General features: G+C 36.4%; 1 pseudogene across 1 annotated transcript in view; it reads left to right on the forward strand.

Annotated features, from left to right (window-relative positions):
• Positions 1 to 288: 288 nt before the first annotated feature.
• The window catches only part of LOC126934259 (uncharacterized), a 1,193,286-nt pseudogene continuing 1,167,904 nt past the window's right edge, over positions 289 to 25,670 (forward strand). Inside the window, exon 1 of the transcript XR_007718895.1 lies at positions 289 to 298. The product of XR_007718895.1 is annotated as an uncharacterized LOC126934259 (transcript). The remainder of the gene's footprint in view (positions 299 to 25,670) is intronic.

Consider the following 25,670-nt stretch of genomic DNA (forward strand, 5'->3'; position numbering starts at 1 on the left):
CTGGACATCTAGCCATTTCCATGCATCCTCTGAAATTTAGGCAGAGTTTCCCAAACCTCAACTCTTGCCTTCTGATCACCAGTAGGCCCAACGCCAGATGCAAGCTGCCAAGGCTTGAGGCTTGCACCCTCTGAATCCATGGCCCAATGTCTACTTTGCCCCCTTTTAGCCTCAGCCAGAGTTGGAGTGGCTGGAATGCTGAACACAAAGTCCCAAGGCTGCACAGAGCAGTAGGGCACTGGGCCTAGCCAGTGAAATCATTTTTCCATCTAGGCCTCTAAGCCTGTGATAGGAGGGGCTACTTTAAAGGTCTATGAAATGCCCTGGAGACATTTTCCCCATTGTCTTGGCTATTAATATTCAGCTCCTCTTATGCATATTTCTGCAGCAGGCTTAAATTTCTCCCCCCAAAATGGATTTTCCTTTTCTGCCACATGACCAGGCTGCAAATTTTCCAAACTTTTATACTCTGATTCCCTTTTAAATGTAAGTTCCAGTTTCAGACAATCTTTTTGTTCACACATATGTGCATACACTTTTAGAGACAGCCAGGATACATCTTGAATGCTTTGCTCCTTAGAAATTTCTTCTGTCAGATGCCCTAAATCATCTCTCTCAAGTTCAGAGTTCCACAGATCTCTAGAGTAGGGGAAAAATGCTTCCAGTCTCTTTACTAAAGCGTAGCAAGAGTGACATTTACTCTAGTTCCCAATAAATTTGTCATCTCTATCTGAGATCACCTCAGCCTGGACTTCATTGTTTATATCACTATCAGTAATTTGGTCAAAACCATTCAACAAGTCTCTAGGAATTTCCTAACTTTTCCACCTCTTCCTGTCTTCTTCTGAGCCTTCCAAACTGTTCCAAGCTCTGCCCATTACCTAGTTCCAAAGTCACTTCCACATTTTCAGATATTTTTATAGCAGTGCCCCACTCCTCTGGTACCAATTTTTCATACTAGTCTATTTTCACTCTGCTATAAAGAACTACCTGAGACTGGGTAATTTATGAAGAAAAGAGGTTTAATTGACTCACAGTTCTGCTGGCTTAACTGGATGCATGACTAGAAAGCCTCAGGAAACTTACAATGTTGGTAGAAGGTGAAAAGGAAGCACGGTACATCTTCCCATTGAGGAGCAGGAGAGAAAGAGAGTGAGGCGGAAGTGTCACATGCTTTTTAAACCATCATATCGCATGAGAACTCACTCACTATCACAAGACCAGCATATAAAAAACACACCCCCATAATCCAGTCACCTCCTACTGGGACCCTCCTCCAACTCTAAGAATCACAACTCAAGATGATATTTGGGGGCAGACACAGAGCCAAACCACATCAATAAGTAAGACTGAAAAGAGTTTTCAATATCAACTGTGGTAAGAATCTTTCTTTGTAACTATCACTAGGTTTGAGAGTTCTGAAATGTAGAGAGAAATCGCCATTTATTACTTATTTATAATGAAAATAGAAATATTTAAATATGTAAAGGTAGCTTTTAAAAATTATACACATAGATACACACACATACACACATATTTTATTTCATTAGTTTTGGGGATACGAGTGGTTTTTGGCTATAAGGATGAATTGTACAGTGGTGAAGTCAGATTTTAGTGCATATATCACCTGAGTACTGTACCTTGTAGTTAGTATGTATATTATTTTTCATCATTCACTCCTCTCTATTCTTCCCCCTCTGAGTCTTCAATGTTCCTTATACCACTCTGTATGCCTTTGTGTACCCATAGCTCTTAAGTTAACTTGAAGTTCCCGTTTGATAATCAGGCTGTATTATAGAAAGAATTCTGGAAAGGTGCTCATAATATCTTCAGAAAACATTTATCCCTGTCTTCATGCTGGGTTGCTCCACCTAATTAATTCCCAACAAAACAAAACTGCCTATATATAATTTAAATAGGTATATTCCTGGAAATTTGATATTGACTTGAAATCAACCTACTTCTAAACATACTCTCATCTATTTTTTTCTATATAAAATGAAGTTTTATCAAAATGCTTTTGGTTGCATTTGACTCCCTTTTATGCTATGTTGAAAACTGAACAGTGGGCTATAGGAATAAATTATCATTTGCCAAAAGATAAAACACAGGAAAAATCCCAAAGTATTATTCAATAATTTGTAGCTCATAAAAATCAGTTTATTAAGGGCAATAGCTGTTGTGCACATGAAATATCTAATATGTAAGTTATCTCAAATAGAGTTTTTTAAACCCTATCAATATTTTGAATATTAACCAATATTTTACCAAGAGCAGTACTTTATACAATTTCCTATAGCATCTAAATCCACAAAGAGAAATAAATAATTATATTCTTTCCCCAAAAATAAATCAGAAATTTTTTTAAAAACTTCTTGATTAAATAATATAATTATATTGGACTCTTTCTCTGTTTAGAAATAAATGCTATAACTTTTGTCCTTCTGCTTTTGAATGTGTTTATGCTTATGTAAGTGGATTTCAATGTGTGTGTGAGTGTATGTATAAATAAATATAGGTACAAATATGGCTATAGATCAAATAAAGATAATTATTTTTAGCAGGAAAAAAAAGTTAGGTGACTCAAGAATGTTGGTCCTGGTTATACTTTTGTCTTGAGGATTAGGATTTGTTAGCTCATAAAAAACTGAGTTTATTATAGGCATCAATTAAATTCTGCCTAGGGCTAAATCCATGATGTGAAATATAATATAGTGTAAAATTAAATCATACTTATGAAAAGTAAAAAAAAAAAATCAATTTTATTACTGAAATACTTATATAAGTGGGAATTCTGAATTATAACAAGTTTGAAGCATGATGAAAAATATAAGCAGACCATATTTAATGATTATTAACTGAACTGTGTGTGTACACGTATAAATAAATATATATATGTGTGTATTTATAATACCATCTCAAAGTGAATGTATTATACCATAAGAAATATATAATAAAACTGCCTTAAAAATTATCTGTATTTTTGAGGGATTCAAGTACTTTTCAAAGGTAAGGTTGAAATAATATACTTCAATACTAACATATCTATAAAATATGCTCATAACTTGCTTGGTTTTATTTTCCAAATATTTTTTTACCATGGAATATTATAAAGCTCTAATATACATTCAAGAATGTATGAAATTCATCATAGAATTCTTCATTTTATAGTAATGTTCACTTTATAGTACTGTAATGTGGAGATAATGGTTGTGAAAGCTTAGGTTCTCTCTCTCTATATATAGAAATATATATATGTATGTGTATATCTGCTGGACAAATATTGAAATGCCATGTAGTTGAAAATCTAAATGTGCTGATGTTTATAAATAATAACTGTATTTACCAAGTCTTAAATATCCTGTTAGAAATAATTTGTTAACTGAACACCCATCAAGTGTTCAACATGTTCTATTTCTTTTGTTTGGTTTTTGTTTCCTTGTCAATAACAAAACCAAACAACTCTTTAAAGTTAATCATAGGTACTACAGAAAATTGAAATGTGCACCTGCAGGCAGGGTTTCAACCTTAAGGTGAACCAAACAAGAGATCTTACAGACATAAATAGAAGTCTCTTTCCTATATCCTAGAAAAACAGATTTCTCTGGCATTCTGGAATGATTGACAAATTCAAGCAAGTGTCCTGAAATGATCCAGATGTACATCTTCTGGGGAATAGTTTGATCAGGTGGCTCCATGCATGACACAACTTGTCAGGAAGATCATCAGGTATCACCTTCCACACATGCAGTCAGGACTATTCAAATTTGTGTCAGGAAAGAGCAGCCAAACCACCAGGTAGATTTGAAGGGAAAAGGGAGGCTTCCCTGAAAGCAAAGACATTTCCCCTGACCTATCAACATTTCTAGAATTACACATCAGGACTAAAATATTTGGGGTACTTATTAGTCTCACAATAACATACATTAAAGTTTCCCCAGAAATGTTAATGCCACAAACCAACATCAGTGAAAATTTTGGAAAATGTTCTGTGTTTTTCAATAAGGGTGCTATTGTCATTTTTAAAAACTTTAAAAAAAGTTTTAAACTGAGCTTTATTGTGGTATACTTGACATACTATAAACTGCTTATACTAGAATGTACAATTTGATAAGTTTTGAAAAACTGTAACTAAAAGATAGTGAGTAGATTGGTCTCTTCTTTGTAATTTCTCCATCCTATCCCTTCCTGTTAGTGTTCTCCCAGACAATGATTGCTTTGTTTTCTGTTACTAGAGATTTATTTACATTTTCTGGAGTTCTGCATAATTGGAATAATAAACTAAGTAATTTGTTGTGTCTGACTTCTTTCACTCAGTATAACTGTTTTGAGAGATTCATTCATATTATTCCATGCATCAATAGTTCATGCCTTTTTATCAGTCAGTAGTATTTCATTGTATAGATATACCACAGTTTATGTAGCCATTCAGACATTGTTGGATATTGCAGTTGTTTCCAGGTATTGGCTATTACAAATAATTCATATATGAACATTTGCTTACAAATCTTTTTAGGAACATATGCTTATTTTCTCTTGGATAAATACCTAGGAGTGGAATGGCTATTTTAGTTGGTGAGTGTACACTTAACTTTTTAAGAAATTGCCAAGCTATTTTCCAAAGTAGTTGTACTATTTTACATAAACAACAGTATTTACAAGGCTTTTAGTTATTCCTTTTGTTCACTGGCCTTTGGTATGATGAGTCTATTTAATTTTAAACTTTCAATAGGTGTGTGGCATATCCCATCCCACTGTGAGTTTAATGTGCACTTCTTTAATGTTGTATGATGTTTATAATTTTTGTGTGTGTGTTTGTTAGCCACCTGTGTATCCTCTTTGGTAAATAATATGTTCAAGTAGTTTGTCCATTCTTAGTAGGATTGTTATTTTGCATTCAAATTTTTTATCAACTATGTTTTCAGATGTTATTAAATATGTGTGTGTGAAAAGTGGTTAACTGAGGGTGCACAATATAAACTTCAAAAGCTGAAATATATTACTAAAAGCTGATCTCTCTTGCAAGTAACCAAGGATAACAAAAATTTAAAACAAACTAGTATTCAAGATAATCCTAAGCAAAAAGAACAAAGCTGGAGACATCACACTACCTGACTTCAAACTATACTACCAGACTACAGAAACCAAAACAGCATGGTACTGGTGCTAAAACAGATATATAGACCCATGGAATAGAACAGAGACCTCAGAAATAACACCACATATCTACAACCATCTGATCTTTGAGAAACCTGACAAAAATGAGCAATGGGGAAAGGATTCCCTATTTAATAAATGGTGCTGGCAAACCGGCTAGCCATATGTAGAAAGTTGAAACTGGATCCCTTCCTTACACTGTATACTCAAATTAACTCAAGATGGATTAAAGACTTAAATTTAATACCTAACACCATAAAAAGAAATAGAAGAAATAGAAGAAAATAGAAGAAAACCTAGGCAATACCATTCAGGACATAGGCATGGGCAAGGACTTCCTGACTAAAACACCAAAAGCAAAGGCAACAAAAGCCAAAATAGACAAATGGGATCTAATTAAACTAAAGAGCTTCTGCACAGCAAAAGAAACTATCATCAGAGTGAACAGGCAACCTACAGAATGGGAGAAAATTTTTGCAATCCACCCATCTGACAAAGGGCTAATACCAGAATCTACAAAGAACTTAAATTTACAAGAAAAAAACATCTCCACCAAAAAATGGGCAAAGGATATGAACATGCATCCACCTCTCAAAAGATGACATTTATGCAGCCAACAGACATATGAAAAAGTGCTTATCATACTGGTCATCAGAGAAATGCAAATCAAAACCACAATGGGATGCCATCTCACGCCAGTTAGAGTGATGGTCATTAAAAAGTCAAAAAACAACAGATGCTGGACAGGATGTGGAGAAATAGGAATGCTTTTACACTGTTGGTGGAAGTGTAAACTAGTTCAATCGTTGTGGAAGACAGTGTGGTGATTCCTCAAGGATCTAGAACTGGAAATACCATTTGACCCAGCAATCCCATACTGGGTATATACAAAAAGGATTATAAATCATTCTACTATAAAGACACATGCACACGTATGTTTACTGAGGCACTATTACCAATAGCAAAGACTTGGAACCAACTCAAATGTTCATCAGTGATAGACTGGATTAAGAAAATGTGGCACATATACACCATGGAATACTATACAGCCAGAAGAAAGGATGAATTCATGTCCTTTGCAGGGACATGGATGAAACTGGAAACCATCATTCTCAGCAAACTATCACAAGGACAGAAAACCAAACACTGCATGTTCTCACTCATAGATGGGAGTCAGACAATGAGAACACATGGACACAGGGAGGGGAGCATCACACACTGGGGCCTATTGTGGGGTAGGGGGACTGGGGGAGGGATAACATTAGGATAAATACCTAATGTAAATGGTGAGTTGATGGGTGCAGCGAATCAATATGGCACATGTATACCTATGTAACAAACTGCATATTGAGCACATGTACCCTAGAGCTTAAAGTATAATGATAATTTAAAAACTTACTAGTATTGAATGAGCTAGTCTTATTTCAGAGTCTTATGGTAAAACATTTTTCTGTAGTATAGTGGTTTAGGCAGGGCTTCTGGAGCTACTCTGCCTGAACTCAAATTCACTTGGCTACTTCTTAACTGTGTAATTGTGTGTAAGTTTCTTAATATCTCTATGCCTCTTTTGTAGATGTAATACTTGTAGCTGCTTCATAGTGTTGTCATTATGCACGTAAAGCACACAGTAAAGGCTCAATAATATTTGCTATTGTTTAATAAATTCATTATTATTTACCCATTCTTACTCTGTAAATTTTACCTGTGATAGACCTCATTTAACTTGGCCAGCCTCTCAGGCTAATTTCTTTCCATAAATGAAATGCCCTTCAAAGGCCGTAGGCTGTCAGGAGGAGGAAATTATGTTTTTTTTTTTTTTTTTTTTTTTTTTTGAGACGGAGTCTTGCTCTGTCGTCCAGGCTGGAGTGCAGTGGCCGGATCTCAGCTCACTGCAAGCTCCGCCTCCCGGGTTCACGCCATTCTCCTGCCTCAGCCTCCCGAGTAGCTGGGACTACAGGCACCCGCCACCTCGCCTGGCTAGTTTTTTTGTATTTTTTTAGTAGAGACGGGGTTTCACCGTGTTAGCCAGGATGGTCTCGATCTCCTGACCTCGTGATCTGCCCGTCTCGGCCTCCCAAAGTGCTAGGATTACAGGAAATTATGTTCTTGAGGTTTGAGTCAAATAAATTGTGTAAAATAAGTAGAAATCTCTGGCCAGATAGTGCTAAGAGAAGCTGCTGTTGAAGATCAGAGTATCGAGGCATGGGGTAAGGAATGATAACACATTTTATAGTCTGTCTTCCATCAAGGCAGTTTGTTTAAATTCATCAATTTGTTACCGTGACTGGATTCTGACACTAAATTTAACTTAAGAATCCCTGAAATGACAGTATGTCATTGAGTTGGGGAAAAGTGCATAAATAGGGACCTTAACTGTTGTCTCACTATGACTGAAACAGAAACTCTTCTACAATGCCTACTGAGTGATGGTTTTCTCAGAAGAAGGTTTCAAGTTGGCCAAAGGATAGTTTTTGGAAACAATGCTTTCAGAAATTTTACTATTAGAGAATGTGGTGATTCACCTGGGTTTGAAGCCCAAATGAAAAAAAAAAAAAAAAAAAAAGATTTTGGAATGCTCTCCCAACCCCAAAAAGAGTTACTGTGAGAAGGGGATAATGAATTTGAAGTGATCTAGGCTGAGAGCCATATGGAAGGATGTGAGAAGACATGAGACTGACATCTGGAGAAACAACAGGAAACATTTTAATAGTCAAATGTACTTTGTATTAGCATCAGGAAACACTTACAAGTATGTCATCCCTTTAGACTGTGAGTTGTATGAGGGCTAAAGACAATGCTTATTTTGTTCAGCACTTTTTCTAGTGCCCAGCACCGTGTTTATTATATAGCAGATGCTCAACGAAGATATAAAATGTGTATTTTTAAATACTCAACCACATCCTTCTCTCTCCACAATGCAAAATACAGTTTTCCTTCCCTCCCAAATCTTGAAGGATTAGACAATGTATGATGTTGGGAGGGTTTCATTCGGCCTGAAACAATTACAACACCATACATGTCTCCTGGACTATGCATTGCCATGGGTAAAGCTTCTAAGGACCTCACCTATTAACGTGTTTTATCAGTGCTGCAAGTGTTTATTTAGATTATATCTAATCGTCACATTCTAGACTAGATTGAGAATATTTAAGGTTAAGAATCTTTCTGACTTTGCTTCACCCTGTTGATCTTGCTCTTCTTCCTCCTGTAAGACTAGTTACCTAGAGCAACAGAAGCTCATGTTTAGACATGGTAACTAGTTTGGAAGAGGATGAAGCTGATAGTGAGCTGCTTCCATCCAGGCCAGAACAGCTGTATTTGGCAGAATGTAAAGGGGGTCCATATCTCTTGGACAACTATACCTATTTTTATAGCCACAAACTCAGGTTCAGGTGGTCTCAGCTTGTACATGTAAGTACTATTGATGATCTAAAAGCTCTTAACTATACCATAGCTTAGTATTATATGCCATTCAGTGTTATAGGAACAGGGAGGAGGAGCATGATATTAGGTACTTTGAACACACTTATTTGGGTTTGTTGTTGTTGTTTTTGGAGACAGAGTCTTGCTCTGTAACCCAGGCTGAAGTGCAGTGGCATGATTGTGGCTCACTGCAGCCTTGACCTCCAAGGCTCAAGAGATCCTCCCACCTTAGTGTCCCAAGTAGCTGAGCTGACAGGTGTGCACCACCACACCCAGCTAATTTTTGTATTTTGTGTAGAGCCAAGGTTTTACCATGTTGCCCAGGATGATCTAGAATTCCTAAGCTCAAGTTATCCTTCTGCCTCAGTCTCCCAAAGTGGTGCTGGGATTACAAATGTGAGTCACTGTGCCCAGCTAAAACACACTTTTTTTTTCTTTTTACATTTACTGGTTTATTATAAAGGATATTACAAAGGATACAGATGAAGAGACACATAGAGCAAGGTATGGGGGAAGGCGTGCACAGCTCCATATCCTCGGCCTGCCACTCTACAGGAATCTCTGCATATTCAGCTACCCAGAAGCTTCCTGAACCTGGTTCTCCTGGTAAACACATTTTTAGAAAACTAATCCACCTAGAAGTTCTATTATTTTTCTTAACCCACCATTATATGTATGAAAATATTGAGGATTAGAGAAGTTAAGTGATGAGCCTAGGATCTCGTGGCAAATCAACTAGTAGATCCAGTTTTTGTTGTGAAATCTGTGCCTCTTCCTATGTCCAGAATGGTATTGCCTGGGTTGTCTTCCAGGGCTTTTATAGTTTGGGAATTTACATTTAAGTCTTTAATCCATCTTGAGTTGATTTTTGAATATGGTGTAAGGAAGGGGTTCAGTTTCAATTTTCTGCATGTAGTAAGCTGCAAATAATATTTTAAAGAAAAGTTACTAATAGACCAATTGCACAATTGTATACAAAATAATCATATTTTAGATGACATAATAAACAGAAATGTGATTGTCATAAATATAAATGTGAGCTATCCGCTCACCAGTAGATTTATGCTACATCTCTGCTGTGAGAAGAAAACTTAATTTTCTTCAGAATATGATTTGTGTATATGTTTTTCTCATACTTATAAGCTAACCCTTTAAAGTGTCAAACCATTACAACATGGTTATGGAATGAAACGTGTACTCTCAAAATTCATGTGTGGAAACCCTAATCCTTAAAGTAACTATATTCAGAGATAAGGCCCATAAGTCAGCAACTGAAGTTAATTGAGGCTAGAAGGTAGGGTCCATATATGACTGACCTGACGGGTCCTTATAATAAGAGATAACAGAGAGTTTGCTCTCATTCTCTTTCTTTCTGTCTCCCTCATGCGAGGACACACAGGAAGGTGCCCATCTGTAAACCAAAAGAGATTTCTCACCCAAATCCAACCATGCTGGCATTCTGCTCTCAGACTTCCAGCCTCTGGGATTGTGAGAAAATAAATTTCTGTTGTTTAAGCCACCCAGACAGTGGTATTTTGCTATGACAGCTAGAGAAGACTGAGGAAGGGTCTTTAATAACATATGATCTATCTCCAAAAATTCTGAACAGCAGAAATCCAGCTTTGTTTCAGCTACGGAAAAAAACAGAGAGACAATAGACAGATGGATGAGAGATAGGTAAATAGACAGATGATCACATATTCATTAAGAGCTCAGATGAACTTTTGTGACTTTGATAATTCTCATATTGTGATAGAAATGTGAATCTATCCCAAATTATTGACCAACATATAAGCTTATAATTTCAAGTACTTCTATTTTGATGGAGGATGTACTAATAGCACACATTCTCCAAAGGGAACATAATGATCAATATAAGTGATATTTTCAGGACTTTAATGACTTGTCAAATTGGCAGAGGGTGAGGTACAATATCAGACCTTTTACAAGAGATTATTAGATTCCAGTGGTACATAACCTGAAAGTCATTATTTTTAGAATTTTTAGACATACACAGAAAGTAAAAAAACTTAATTACCTATTTTTGTGCTACAGAGTGAAAATATAAGACACCTCATGAAATACTGGAGATGGCTATGCAGGACTGATCATATTGCACAAAGCTGATGTAAGTAAAGAGTAGATAAGATATCCTTTATAATCCATTTCTCAGCTAGCTATAAAAAAATCAGTGCTATATCAACATATATGTTGGATCCTAATAATAAAGTTACATATGTTGGTCAAAGGAGAAAACAAACAAACACCAGTCTTGGATCTCAACTTATTTACCAGCAACCTATATTAAATGATTTCACTGGAAAGCTTCCCCAATGATATAACAGGGTGCTGCATCTCCAAGGATGGAAGTTCTTAAAGTGTTTAAAAATCTTCATGTGATTATCAAATATTTGTGATTGTGCATTTGGTGTATAGTCTATGACAATGTGAGAGTATTCTTTTCTCTTTACTTTAGGCAGTTCTGAGAACAACTCATAAACAGCTTCCCCCAAGTCTCTCCTTTATTATCATCCATCATGCTTAGCTATTTTAATTTGACAATGGCCAAATCTTGCTGCCAAGGAGAACATGGATAATTCCATATTGACATTGCTAATTTCTAGAATGTAACCACAATGCTTGACATGATGCAGTCAGGCAGTAACCAAAAGCATATTTTCTGAGTTCCCTCATAAAACCTCAGTGGATATGAGGGTCTTAAAAAAATAAAACTTATGCCTGGTTATTTTTAGTCCACCAAATGTGAGAAAAGATGAGTGAAATCTCAGTCATTAAAAAGAGAGATAGAGTGTCTTAAAAAAAAAAACACTCAAATTAGAAAAATATGGCAACACTTTCATTCATCAACAAACATTTATTAAGGGCCTATATGTGCCAGCAACTGAGCTTTCTGTACTCAGTTCAATTTTAGAGCACATCTGGTCTACTACAGAACACTGTTTGAAAATATCTAAAATAAACCTGCTAAAAAATTTAACTCTCTCTCTCCCTCTACTTCTCTTCCTCTCCCTCTGTCCTTTCCCTTTTTTCCTCTCTCCATTTCTCCCTCTTTCTGTATCAATGAGAAAGACACAATGATGGCATACTCAGAAGAAACATAGATTATTTCTGGTTTATAGTGAAAAAGCAATGGTTTAGAAATTATATGTCCTGTCACCTACTAGATGCATGATCTCTAGCAAGGCATTTAATTTATCCAATGATTACAAAACAACACCCTGCCTAGTAGTTCATAGGGTGCTTTGAGACCCACATATGATAAAGTATGTGAGTGTGTTTTGAGACCCACATATGATAAAGTATGTGAGTGTGCTTAATAAATGTTGGATGTTATGTGGGAAAGTATTAAAATGAGTATCTAGTATATATGAACTAATCATAATTGTTATATATGATTAAAAATAAATTAAAAATAAATGTGTACAGTGTACACACACAGACACACACACAGTTGACCCTTGAACAAAGATTTGAAATTCGAGGATCCATTTATATGCAGATTTTCTTCCACTTCTGCCATCCCTGAGACAGTAAAATCAAACCCTTCTCTTCTCCTCGGCCTACTAAATGTGAAAATAATAATGAAGACCCTTAGGATGACCCACTTCCAATTAATGAATAGTGAATATATTTTCTGTTCATTATGATTTCCTTCACGTTTTCTTTTCTTTTTTTTTTTTTTTTTTTTTTTTTTTTGAGACGGAGTCTTGCTCTGTCACCCAGGCTGGAGTGCAGTGGCCGGATCTCAGCTCACTGCAAGCTCCGCCTCCCGGGTTTACGCCATTCTCCTGCCTCAGCCTCCCGAGTAGCTGGGACTACAGGCGCCCGCCACCTCGCCCGGCTATTTTTTTGTATTTTTTTTAGTAGAGACGGGGTTTCACCGTGTTAGCCGGGATCGTCTCTCGATCTCCTGACCTCGTGATCCGCCCATCTCGGCCTCCCAAAGTGCTGGGATTACAGGCTTGAGCCACCGCGCCCGGCCACGTTTTCTTTTCTTTAGCTTACTTTATTGTAAGAAAACAGTATACAATACATAGCATACAAGATACGTGTTAATTGACTATGTTACTGGTAAGGCTTCTGTTCAACAGTAGTTGTATTAGAGTTCTCTACAGGGACCACAGTAATAGGATAGATGTATACATAAAGGGGATTTTATTAAGGAGTATAGACTCACACAATCACAAGGTGAGGTCCCACAATAGGCCGTCTGCAAGCTGAGAAGCAAGGAAGCCAGTCCGAGTCCCAAAGCTGAAGAACTTGGAGTCTGATGTTTGAGGGCAGGAAGCACACAACATGAGAGGAAGATGGAGGCCGGAAGACTAAACAAGTCTAGTTTTGCCACGTTCTGCTGCCTGCTTTTATTCTGGTCATGGTGGCAGCTGATTAGATTGTGCCCACCCAGATTAAGGGTAGCTCTGCCTTTCCCAGTCCACTGACTCAAATGTTAATCTCCTTTGGCAACACCCTCACAGACACACGCAGGAACGATACTTTGCATCCTTCAATACAATCAAGTTGACAATATTAACCATTACGGTAGTTAAGTTTTTGAGAAGTCAAAATTTATGTATGGATTTTCAACTGTGCATGTGTGTGGGGGGGGATTATTCCCTTAATCTCTGTGTTGTTTAAGGCTATAACTATATTATAACATCTTTAGTTATAATATATATATATATAAAATATGACATTTCAAAAGCTCTTTTTTCAAAGGTATTTAACATTATTCAATTCCTACCAATATGAGATTTTCAGAGAAAAGAATGGACTACTGAGAAGATAGGTAGTTGTGATGAATCGTGTGTTTATTTAGTTAAGGATAAACAGGTAAGTCTTCTATATGTTATGGTAATCTTAGAGTAACTACTAATATGCTGAGTACCCTAAATAATAATTTGAATCTGCTTTTCTTTTTCTAAATGAGTAAAGTAAAAACATATGTATTGCTGCATCAAGGAAGTCATAATGTGAGAGGAGAAAATGGATGCATATGAAAAATGTTCATTGTATTGAAGTGCGTGGGGTGGAAACCAGTATTTCTGCAAAAATTCAGAAAAGAGATCTCTCACCATGGGCTGGGTTAATGAAAAATCTTCATGAAGCATGTGTTAGGAGTTAGCATTAGGATGCATAGAAATGTGGGAACGGAGCAGTTTAAGGAAAACAATACTTTGAAAGGTTGATGTAACAGTGTTTAATAGATGGTTTGGAAGCAACTGAGCTAGAACACTAGGAAACCTACCAAAAACACAAAACAAAACAAAACAAAACAAAGTTCCTGTGATGGTGCAAAGATGAAGTTCTGAGAACTTAATTAGGGTAGCAACCTTGAGAAGGAAGAAGAAAGGCCCAAACCCAGTTTCCATCATATTTAGTAGAGGCAGTAGTGACCAAATACTACTTTTATTTCCCACTGGCCTCTTTATTGTTAGTCAAACTCACAAAGCAGATCTCATTTCGGGGTTTCATGACATACAGTTTCCTTGGATTGAAAAACATTTTGACTAATATTCCTTTGCCTTGCTCCCTCATTATATTCATATTTTGGCACTCTATCTAAGAGACCTTCTCTAACAACCCTGTCAAAATTAGCACCACCCAAAACATTCATTGCCATATGATAATATGACATATGCCTCGTGTTAGTTCATTTGGGCTGCTGTAACAAAATACCACAGACTGTGTGGCTTATAAGCAACTGAAATTTATTTTTCACAGTTCTGGAAACTGGGAATTCCAAGATCAGGGTGCCAGTACAGTTGAGTTTTAGTGAGGGCCTTTTCTGGGTTGTAGACTGCTGACTTCTTGCTGTGTCCTCACATAGCAGGAGGGATGTAGGATCTCTCTGGGGTCTCTTTTACAAGGGTACAAATTCCATTCTGAGATCTCCAGCCCTATGACCAAATCATCTCCCAGAGGCCCCACCTAATGCCATCACCTTGGAGGTTAAGATTTCAACATATACATTTTGTGTGAACATAAACATTCAGTCTCTTTCATGCCTATTTGTTTACATATATAATGTTTCTCACCCAACATATGAATCCTGTGAGAGCAGATAAATTCTTATTCATTCTCTTGGTTCAAAGGGAAGTATAGAAAGAGCAGCAGGCAGGTGTAAATGTGGAATTGGGGTTCAGGATCAAAGCCAGATCTAGAAAGTAGCTAAAGAAATCATTCCCACAGGAAAAAGTGGTAAAATCTTCAAAGGTGAACTATCCAAGAAAATCATATATTGTTGAGAATGATTCCAAGTCTCCGAATCTCCAGTCATTCCATGATAAATATGAGGACTGAATAGTTATTTGATACAAAAAAATAGCAATAAAGTTTCTTGGAGTGATCATTCTGAACATCAGTTTCAATTATCAGTACTCTAGATAAGGCAGGTACAAGAGAATGAGGTGTGTAATATGCTGAGCCCAAGATATATCAATTGTTACAATTCAACAAATTGCATATGCTCATTTTAATATGGCTTGCCTTTTTTCAAAAGTATAGTAAGAAAAAGTCTAGTTATCTGAAGATTGTGGATATTGAGTTAAGACTGTACTATAATTAAAATAGAGAAGATACTTTAGATTAAATTCTGAATATTCTCTGGATTTTGCAGAAGCAAAGTAGTCTGGACTCTCTGTGTACCATGCATAACAGCCTGAACTTCAGAACAATCACAGACGTAAAAGTTAAAAGAAGTAAATTGTTAGTGGGCCACAATTAATAATCATTATTTAGATGCTTTCAACAGTTGCACTCAACTCTCACTGATACAGAAGTGTTGGGAAGGGAAGTGTGTTCTCTTTAAATGATACAGAAGAGGGAGAAGGGAAGTGCTGGATAGAGGAGGATATGGTCCCTGGCTAGGACTCCGCCACCGCGGACCTAAGTGAGAACAGTCATTTCCTGCCCAAATGTTGCATTTCCCAAGACCACCCTCGCCTGTCATGTCCTCATCCTGTGCCTACAAAAACCTGAGACCCTAGGAAGGCAAAGATAAAGAAGCAGCTACACATCGAGAGGGGCACATCAGCAGAGGAACACACGGGTGGTTAGACATTGAGAGGGATGCACCAACAGGCACCAGCACAGCCAGGAGGCCACCACTGGCAGAATGACATGGAGTTTGGCTGGGTCAGTTGGGAGAGAGCCTGGGCCACCAACTGGCCCAACTCCAGGGTGAAAACATCTCCCTTCTGGCTCCTGCATCTGCTGAGAGCTATTTCCACTCAATAAAACCTTGCCGTCATTCTCCAAGCCCACGTTTGATCTGATTCTTCTAGTACATACGCCAAGGCAAGAACTGGGGATACAGAAAGCCCTCTGTCCTTGCGACAAGGTAGAGAGTCTAATTGGGCTGGTTAACACAAGCCACCTATAGACAGCAAAACTAAAAGGGTGAAACTAAAAGACACCCTATAACACACTCCCACGGGGGCCTCATGAGCTGTAAACATTCACCCCTTGACACTGCGGTGGGGTCAGAGCCCCACAACCTGCCTGTCTGAATGTTTCCATAGAGGTTTGAGCAGTGGGGCACTGAAGAAGTGGGGCACTCCTCCTGTCACACACTCTGCAAGGGGCAAGGGAACCTTTCCTGTTTCATCGCCATGGCCAGTATCCCCTGCCATTCTGCTGTGAGTGTTTGATACTTTGTCCAGATGTCATTCTTAAACACTTAATCAAATACATATTCCCTAAACCAAGGTACTTGGACCATATGGTTGATAGTTTATATAGAACTACTAATTTATTGACTTTTTTTTAATATTGTATAGTAAGGGTGGCTGTTATACCATCTCACTAAAAAGGATAGACAGATGGTAAAAGCCAGATGAAACATAGAGGTTGGAATACTCATGACCATGATGTCTCATATGACTGAACACAAATCTAGACAAAATCCCCTGCTAGATAGTCCAAAATTGGAGATGTTATTTTCCACCATCCCTTCTAAAATTATATTTATCAGGTTATCTCATATTAATGATTTTCTCATAATAATGATTTTCTCATATTAATGAACTTTCCACTCCAATCAGATTGGCTCCATCACTGTCTGATGCTCATTCCTGATATATCCCTGCCTTTAGGTTTTTGTTTATGCTACCACCTTTGCTTCTGATGCCACCTCTCAACACCTTCAATGATCCAAATCTGACCATCCTCCAAGACCAACTTCAGATTGTGAGTCAGCTGAATTCTTCCCAGACCACTGTAGGCCATTATCAGTGTTTCTCTATTGTAGATATTGTAGAGTCTATATGTCACTTAGTATTAGCATAATTTCTTTTACAGAGTTAACTTTTTTATTCCCAGGTTTTCTCTTTACACAAAGACTATGTTCTTTGCTGTACTTCCTAGAACCTACACTATGACCAGTTCTTTGTCTTGCACAGAGCTGGTATTCAGTATAAATGTTTGTTGATTGATGGAAAATATAGTTAGTAGTGTTTATTTCTAATGAAAACAAACTCATGTTTAAGGGATGTAATGATTGCTTCTTAAACAAAGCACCATAATGTGAATACTGTTAACCGTAGCCCTAGGGGCTGCAGTTTTATACTGTATTATTTTTCTGTTTAAAAATTAATAATCTTGTACCATAGCAGCTGCCTTTTAACATTTATTGGCATTGATTGGGGTCCACTCTGTGCTATGATAGATAGCTTTTATTTGAGGCTTGGCACTACAATCACAGTTGACAGTAGAAACAAAGTGAAGGGTTTGTCAATAGGTCAGGAGACTGAGAACATAAATAATAAATTAATATTGTAATTTTAATCTTCTGAAAAAAATAGGACATATCAACAAAGGACAGCTCAGAAACCGGTATGCCATTGTTTAAATAAATGAGGCACTTTTTGAGACATAGACTTACACTGCATGAAATCAGAATCAGTGCTCCCGAATTTGTGTTTACCATTTATTTAGTATGCTTACTAAAGTTTATTTAGCATGCTTACCAAATATGAAATGCACAGGAATTTGTCAGACATCTGTTTACCTGCTTGGCATTTCAATTCCTCTCTCCCTAATTTCTCTGATCTTTTATTCCTAGTGCTCACTGGGGCCTGTCCCCTCCCCTTGCAGATGATGAGTTTCCTTTTCTTTCTGTACTTAACTTCACACACGGAGTGGACACTCTTCCCTACAGTTGCCAGATCAATCTGTTCCATCATGGGGCTTCCTTAGCCAACAGTCATATTCGCAAGTGTATGTTCTAAACTTCCCAGGAGCATTTGTATTTATGTTCTAAATCCAGAGGCTACACAATAAGAGGCTGCTATTTTAAAATTGTGGAGTAGGAGGAGAGAATTTGTAGAGATTTCCAGATGTTTCCTGTAGACCACCAACCATTTATTGGAAATAAAATGACATCTGCTCATACATTAAGGATAAAAGCATTTTAAACAGACTTTCACTTAACTAAAGATAAACAAATACAGGATTCATCATGGTACTCATCGTTACATTCAATATATTCAAAGGAATCAAGCTCTAATGCTCTAATAATATTATTTTCACCTCCTCTATTGACCCAAATAATTTTGATTTATTATATTAATGTATTGAAAGCTAAATGCATTAAATTATCTGAAAATTAAAATTATCTTCCTTCCAGTGCCCATTTCTACATAATATTCTTTTTCTTCCCATTGACTGTGGGGCTGTAAAAATTCCCCGTATCTAGAACCCAAGGCATCTTTTTACTATATATCTAAACTCCATTGCTGCTGGTTATATATATATATATATATATATATATATATATATATAGAGAGAGAGAGAGAGAGAGAGAGAGAGAGAGAGAGAGAGACAGGGTCTCACTCTGTCGCCCAGGCTGGAGGGCAGTGACGTGATCTCAGCTCACTGCAACCTTCACCTTCTGGGTTCAAAAGTTTCTCCTGCCTCAGCCTCCCGAGTAGTTGGGACTACAGGTGCCTGTCACCGTGCTGTGCTAATTTTTATATTTTCAGTGGAGATGGGGTCTCAGCACGTTGGCCAGGCTGGTCTCAAACTCCTGACCTCAGGTGATCTGCCTGCCTCAGTCTCCCAAAGTTCTGGGATTACAGGCATGAGCCACTGCACCCAGCCCGTAATATTTTTAATATATATATTTATTTCTGTGACATTGAAAGTACTGGCTTTGCTCTGTGCTGAACTGCCACAAACAACTGTTAGGCTAATTTTCTCTATGTTCTCTTCTCTGCTTCTTTTATTTTTCTATTTATCCCATTTGTTAGAGAAGACAAAGAAGGTGAGAAATTTGTCAGAATAAGTAATTCATGTGTCAGAAATATCAGATGAAAGGTATGACATTAGAGGTGACTTGGTGGGATGCAAATGATGCAGAAGTTGGACCTTAGAATATTTCTTTTAATGCCTTACAATCTCTGGATAAGGGCCATAACTTCCCAGTGTTTTTGGCAGAAAATTTCCACAGAGAGATGAAATCTGTTGAAAATTCTTTAAACAGGATTCTCGGGTTGTGTCTTGGCCACACCCTAGCAAAACTTGCATATACTTTTTCAGTGGCTCTGGAACCTCACTCTAAGTGAATGAAATAGTCATTTTTGTCAGTAAACTACAGAACCAGAACCTATGGAATGTTTTTGGTAAGACTGGCAGTGAATAGCATTGTCCATGTGCCAGCTTTCAACTCTGGATTCTGTGTCTTTTACTCCTATACTGAGATGTTTTACTCCGTATCACTCTACAGTCATCATTGAAAACATGATTCTTCTGTTTTACTTAGTATAGACAGAGTTCACAAGTAAGCATTATAGCAATCATATCTGAAAAATAATTCATTTTATTGACAAATAAAGAACTACAACCCATGGCCACCTAATTTTTTGTTTGCTAGAGCAGTTAATAGCATAACATCATGGTGTAAACATGGATGGAAAATAAAGTATTCAGGATGACTACTGAGCCACTTCCTTTTAAAAAATATGAATAATGCTCTAATTAGCAAACATTCATCCATAATTACTAATGCATATAGGGTAGCATTTGTTTCATATTATTTCTAAGACTACTACAAATTAACAATCTTACAAAGTTTTTTTCAAGTACAATATTTAATATTTTTGTTTAGTGATATAGACCTAATGCCAATAGTTGGTCTTAGACTTTGAAATATTTCAGAAACAAAATAAAAAGAATACATATGAACAACAAAATCTTTGCATAGATTGGGTTTTTTAAAGTTATCTGTGGCACATGACTAAGTTCTATGTAGACTGACAAAACCCTTAGTAATGGGCATGACTGGGATAAGTTAGAATCTCCTCAATTTTCTAGGGTTATCTAAAAGGCAGTAGAGCAAACGCAATCCTGACTGAAAGGGAAATCAGTGGAAATGGTCGAGGGAGCAGTCTGTTATTGATGGCAAAGCTTATGGACTCACACAAAAATCCAGATTATGTTTCTTTTTAAAATTTAAAATCTTCTCCCAGTAAAATTAACTGGTATTAATTTTACCCACTGCATGAGTATTACATAAAATCATTATTGAAAATATGTGAAACCCAAAGACAGCAGTAATTCTCAAGAGTTGAATATCAAATAAAAGCAGTATCGGACAATATCTCTATGCCAAGAAGAATGAGTGACGTAATCAAGCTGACCTTCATAAAATTATTAACTCTTGCACCCTGTGCTAATATGCCTGTTAAGATAGTCAAAAATATAATATCTGCATTAATAGAAAAATATAGCACAGCTATATTCATAGAAGAGGATCAAATAAGTCAAATTATCCTTTTCTTGACCCCCAATTCCTCCCTCTTTCTTGACTCTTAATCACTTTTAATTCTGCTGTTATTAGTGCTTCTTGATTTTTAACCTCTACATACTATGAGTTCTTATCTATAAAATGTGATAAATTGTGTATACTTATCCTACCACCCTCTCCCTTCACCCTTTTCTTCTTTCCTCAACTTACCTTAATTTTTTTCATGTTTATACTTTAACATTTAATATTATTCTTAACCCTCTATTTATGAACCCACTATCTTGACTTTGTATCAGTTGAATTTCCACATTGTAAGGTGAGAAAAATCACACACCCACACCTCTATACCTTCCCCTCCTTATCTCCTCACTGTGTTAGCTGCGTCATTATTTTATACTGCCAAGTTCTGTAACATTTATATTCTCCCCTGTAAATATATCAAAGTCTTCTCTGTATTTTTAGTTTTATTCTAAACACTGAATCATATTTACTAGGATGTATAATATGATTGTGTAAAGATCATTAATTGTGAAACCAAGTTGTATGATTGGATCTGTAGGAAAAGAAATGTAATTTCATGTTAGAAATTTGCACCACTTGAAGAATGTTCCGAGCATCAAAAGCAAATGGATTATCTTAGTGCTCCCAAAATATTGCTCAAAATAGTTGAACATTTTGGTTTGCTTTATGCAAAGACCGTGATTTCACCACACTGCCACTGTTTACATTTTTTTTTTTACTGTCGTTTTTTCTCATTTTTGTTAGAAGAGACAGTAAGTCTTTCTTCCTTTCCAGTAATTAGAATTCATTTCATTCTTGAAGATACTCCTCATTCTAATTTAAACCAATGCTTTCTGGTTTTACTGAACAACTATAATCCTGGGGGGTTATTGAGATCCAAGACCATTTCTGCTATTTATTACATCCCATGTTGTTCTTGGATGCATTTTTCATTTTGCTATAGTAGTTTCTTAAGGTTTGTTTTTGTTGTTTTTAAGAAAGGAGTATATAGGGAATAAACTTTTTAAAACTTTCAGGTTTGAAAATATCCTTTTGTTCAAATTTATTGATGGTTTGGTTGACCATGTGGTAATTTCTGGGATAAATATTATTTTTACTCAAAATTTATTATCAACATCAAGTATGTAGGTAAGAAAACTAATATAGTAACTCAGATTTTAGCCTTTCATAGGCAACTATATGCTCATTGCAAACCAATAAGTGCCATTTCTTTATCCTTGACATTCACAATGATCTATCTAAACTTGGGTATTTTATCTCTCCAATTAATTTGTGACTATATTTTTAGTCTGTTTATGACTAAAAGGATGGTTTTTCATGCTGCATTCTCTTTTCTAATGCTGTGTGCCACTTACTAATTGTGGGACCTTGTGTGAGTTACAAAGCAAACCTCTCTTTGCTTAATTTGATCATAAAATAATTAGAATGTTTAGCTCTCAGGGTTGAGTACAGATTACATAATTCAATATGTTGTGTAATTGTTATAAAGATTACTACAACACATATAAAGAATGCAATAACATTAACTATTGTTATTTTATTTTGTTCAGCACTCAGCAGATTATCTTAATCTGAATACTTTATGGTCCTTTTCTTAGCTCAGAAATTTTTCATCTATTATTTATTTGATAGTTTCTTCCCATCCATTTCCACAGCTTTCCCTTCCTGGACCTTATACTAAATAGACACTGTTTTTTTCAAAAATGATTTGCCATACCTTCTATTATTTTTCCAGAAAATAAAAGTTTTTGGCCTTTACCCTGAGATTTTTAGAAATCACGATTACTAAAACATGTATTTTGTCATTTCTTCAAACTATTTTCATTGTTTAGAACTGTTTCTTGGGGAAAACTGGACCTCCATATGCAAAAGAATGAAACTACACTGTATATCTTGCTACATACAAAAATCAAATCAAAATGGATTAAAGACTTAAATCTAAGACCTCAAACTATGAAACTACTATAACAAAACACTGGGGAAGCTCTCCAGGACAGTGGTCTGGGCAAAAATTTCTTGAGTAATACCCCAAAAGCACAGGCAACCAAAGCAAAAATGAGCAAATGACATCATATCAAATTAAAAAATGTCTATACAACAAAGTAAACAGTCAACAAAGTGAAGAGGCAGCCCACACAATGGGAGAAAATATTTTCAAACTATCCATCTGACAAGGGATTAACAACCAGGACATATAAGGAGTTCAAAAAATCTATAGGAAAAAGTCTAATAATCCAATTGAAAATGGGCAAAAAAATCTGAATAGACATCTTTCAAAAGAAAAGGTGCTTAATATCATTGCTCATCAGAGAAATGTAAATCAAAACTACAATGATATATCATCTCACCCCAGTTAAAATGACTTTTGTCCAAAAGACAGACAGTAATGAATGCTGGAGAGGATATGGAGAGAAGGGAACCCTCGTACACTGTCGATGGGAATGTAAATTAGTACAACCACTATGGAGAACAGTATAGAGGTCCTCAAAAAACTAAAAATAGAACTACCATATGATCCAGCAATCCTGCTGCTAGGTATATACCCCAAAGAAAAGAAATCAGTATATTATAGCCATGTCTGCACTCTTATGTTCCTTGAAGCACTATTCACAACAGGCAAGATTTGCAAGCAACTTAAGTGACTTTCAGTAAATGAATGGATAAAGAAATGTGGTATATATACACAATAGAATACTATTCAGCCATAAAAAGCAATAAGATTGCATTTGCAACAACATGGATGAAACTGGAGGTCATTATGTTAAGTGAAATAAGCCAGGCTCAGAAAGACAAACATCACATCTTCTCACTCATTTTTGGGATCTATAAATTAAAACAACTGAGTTCATAGGGATAGAGGGTAGAATGATGGTTACCAGAGGCTGAGGAGTGTAGGGGTGGGAGGAAGCAGGGATGGTTAATGGGTATAAAAATATACTTAGAATAAGAGCTAGTATTTGCTGGCACAACAGTGTGACTACAGTCAACACTAATTTATTGTACCTTTAAAAATAACTAAAAGAGCATTAATGGAATGTTTATAATACAAAGCAATGATAAATGCTTGAGATTATAGATACCCCATTTATCCTGATGTGATTATTATACATTATATGCCTGTATCAAAATGTTTCATGTACCCCATTAATTCATACACCTCCTATGTACCCATTAAAAACTAAAAATTAATTTTTAAAAATAACTTTTTTGGTTATCTGACAATCTTGACAATACTATAGAAGATAGTATCCTGTTCTTGTTTATTTGGGTGAAATTTGCTTAGAATTTATCTGTGGATTAAGTAGAATTTTTATGACATTATTTTCTCTAACATTAATTAAAATTTTTACCCTTATAATTAGTTGTTTCACTTGTTAATCTTGGTCCTTTATCCTGCTTGTGTTGATGGGTCTTTTTTATTTGTTTTCAAATGTCAAGTGTTCATGGAGTGCCTATTAATATTTATAGGTGAATAACTATGTTTATTGATATGTGCTAATAGCCCTAGTTTTCTCTCCAGTTGGTGAGGCTGTTCCTCTCACATTCCAGTCCCCTCAACAGGAGGACTATGGGCTCCATGTAAGAGGCTGGGTCTATTAAGGGGCAGGTTTCTCTTTGGGGTTTGTCATATATTGATATAGTGAAAAGTTTATTTTGGAAATGGAGGAATTTACATAGTTCCCAGTTGTTTCCTTTGCCTTTTGTTTTTCTCCTTCATTCTTCCACATTTCCTTTTGAAGCTGACGCAAACTCTGCTTTGCTTTTTCTCTCATGGTCATCAATCACACTAGGGTTTTAACCTTCCCCAGAATTTATCTAGTTTTAACCTAGACACCAAACATCCTGCTAAGATATCTGCATGCAAGCAGTGGGGAGAGGGCCGCCATGACATTTACTTCTAGTGCTACCTTGACTCAGAATATAAAGAACCTGTGACAGTGGTTACCCAGTTTACTTTCTACTGTCATCACAGCAAAAAGGATAGGATTGTAATTCGGATCAAATATGCTTCAATGTTTTTGATGTTTTATAGTGTCTTTCCTTGACCAACTCAGAGTAAGATTGCATATTATCCTCTTGCCCATCTGTTTTACCAAAACCTCATCTTTAAGTGGCTCAGAACAACTATCTGGTATGTAGATTTCTCCCTCAGTACTCATACTGAACTCAGTGCTGACCATCAAACTGATTCCTCGAAGGAGCGCTTACTTCTCATCTGTGCATTTTGGAGATGGCATCTCTAGCTCAGCCATTCTCATCATATAAAACATTTGCAATGGAGAAGGGAAACACAGAAGAATATGAGACCCAGAGGTTACCTTATCAGTTATTATGTTAGAGTGGTCCCTTGAAATAAAGGGTAGCTCCAGATTGTTTTATCTTTTTCAATATTCAGTTGCCATGATGGTGAACAATGGAGTCCAGAAATTTGTCCCTGTAATTTTTCTCTCCTGCATCCCAATGTTACCCCAGTTTCCAGGACTGGATTTGCTCTTGGTTACCCCTATCCTGAAACACACTCACACTTGATTTTTAGCTTCTTATGGACAAACTCTATGAACGAAAGCCACTGACTGTCTGGTTTTCAGCCAACACTTTCCTCCAATCCATTCCCAGTCACTGTCTTTTATCAATATCCTTTTGGGACCCTGGAACCTCTGCTGCCAGAATCACATATGAAATCAGATTTGGTGCCTAGAGATTGCAGAAGAAGTTTTACTGCTGGCTTTCCACCCAGATCTGCTGCTACGCAGTACGTTCTCTCCCTCAGCCACTGTTGTGCTGCTCCATAATTCTTGGGATATGATTCATACTCCCATCAGACCCCACTGCTCATCCAGTACTGTTACTGTACTGGCTTTTTTTTTTCTAAAAATATTCAATTGTAAGGAAATACATTTTTTTTTTTTTTTACTGGGCATGGACTCAGAAATTTCTAAGAAAGTGACACTTGGTGCTGACCATCAAACTGATTCTTGGAAGAAAAGCTTACTTCTTATCTGCGTATTTCTATAAAGAGAACTATGTTGTGGAGGGGGATCCCTAGCTCAGCCATTCTCATTGTAGAAAACATTTGCAATAGAGAAATAAAACACAGAATGTTAGTACCAGAGGTTGCCTTATCAATTATCTTACCCAAACCTTTCATTTTATCACATGAGGGCCAGAAGTGTTAAGTGACTAATGGAAGTACTTGCAGCTTCTTAGTGGCAAAGCCAGTACTAGAACCCAATTCTTCTGACTCATAACAGATTATAATTATATTTATAAGTTTATATTATATATATAAGTATATAATTTCTAA

Source organism: Macaca thibetana, chromosome 13, assembly GCF_024542745.1.
Source record: "Macaca thibetana thibetana isolate TM-01 chromosome 13, ASM2454274v1, whole genome shotgun sequence".
Taxonomy (NCBI): Eukaryota; Metazoa; Chordata; class Mammalia; order Primates; family Cercopithecidae; genus Macaca; species Macaca thibetana.